This window comes from Lottia gigantea (assembly GCF_000327385.1).
Source record: "Lottia gigantea unplaced genomic scaffold LOTGIsca_513, whole genome shotgun sequence".
Classification (NCBI taxonomy): Eukaryota; Metazoa; Mollusca; class Gastropoda; family Lottiidae; genus Lottia; species Lottia gigantea.
Window position 1 is genome coordinate 896 of NW_008709763.1, and position 1,507 is coordinate 2,402.

The window sequence follows — 1,507 nt, forward strand, 5'->3', positions numbered from 1 at the left end:
ACACACTTCTCCATAGGCACTCCATGTTACCAAATGAACTAGAGTTGGTCCTGGAACGGCAGATGAAGAAGAAGAAAGTTATTCACACGGGGAAATAAAAAGGAAATTTTTAGACTCTAAGTGCAGTAGATGAGTTATAATAAAAACTAATAAAACTACGGAAAGAAAGTTTGTTCTATTTTCTATTTTTACTGGTATTTGTTAAAACAACATCCCCTCCAAAGAGGCAATGTGTCTTATGATGTTTATTTGGTTTGTATTACTTTATTTTAATATTTTACTAGTTGATATCTTACCTTGACATTCATCAATAAAAGAATTGACAAAATCAATTTTCATTTACATAGAATGTATTAGTGTTCTGAGTCTTATATCAGTTATTGAATTATCTCCCTTTGACCACAAGGTTAACATGATATTTATAAGTAAAAATAAAAAAATTGTTTTACACACTTTAAAAAGTGAACAACTCAATAATTTCAACCAATATTCAAGGGAGGTAATTTATTAGTCATAGTTAGTTGATAAATTATACAAATAAACCTAAAAGTAAACCAGTGGTAGTGTTTTTACTTTGCCCCCTCTTTCCTGTAATAAGCTATATATGCACTGTATAAGCTTGTATACGCTTGTATTCTGAATTGGTCAGAACTTTTTTATTTATGAAGATAATTCAATTCTGTAAAAAGATTAAGGATCGTTGACCAAAACGAAGCCTGAAAAACATAAATTACACAGAATAAGGGTCAAATTTATTACGTCACATTATTCAGCCTGTTTCTACTTCAAAAACCACAGTACTTCTTAAATTAATGACAATTGAAGAAATAAAAATAACATGGAACCAAATGTTTTCAAGAATGAATCTTAAAAGACCATATATCCATTAGGTAGTGTGTTAAAGTTAGAATCTTTACATAACTCATTAAGGTTTATGATCCCTAAACCCCAGAAACCAAAATCAGTCCACATAGTAAATAGAAATAAATGATTTCTCTGTCTATTTATTCTGTCTTCAACGTATAATATATCATTCTGCTGATATTTTCACCTCCCTCAAGTCTCAGAATAATATATATTTAGTAAAAATGAGAAATTCACTCATTTCCATTGAAAACTCTCAATATGAAAGGCGACAGAAAACGAAGAAGTTCACATTTTTGACCTGGTTATGTAAGAAAGTTAGTGAGGTGACACAACTGACTACGACTATGAATGATCTTCCATCTACCTCTGCAGTGTATAAAGACCAAGAATTGAGCTATGTGAATATTGAACTAGACTCTCCAGGTAGTCACAGGGTTTTACGACCAAGGCCTGAAAAAGAGAGCCATTATGATCAAAATGAAATCTCAGGCAACAGGATAATCAATGTGGAAAAAATGGTAGAAATGTGGAATATAGCGATTCAGACTTGTAGTATTGTGGTCTGAATAATTAGAACTCGAAATAGAGTTATTTCCCTGCATAATTTTAGTTACTGGATTATCAAGATTTTTCTATAGTT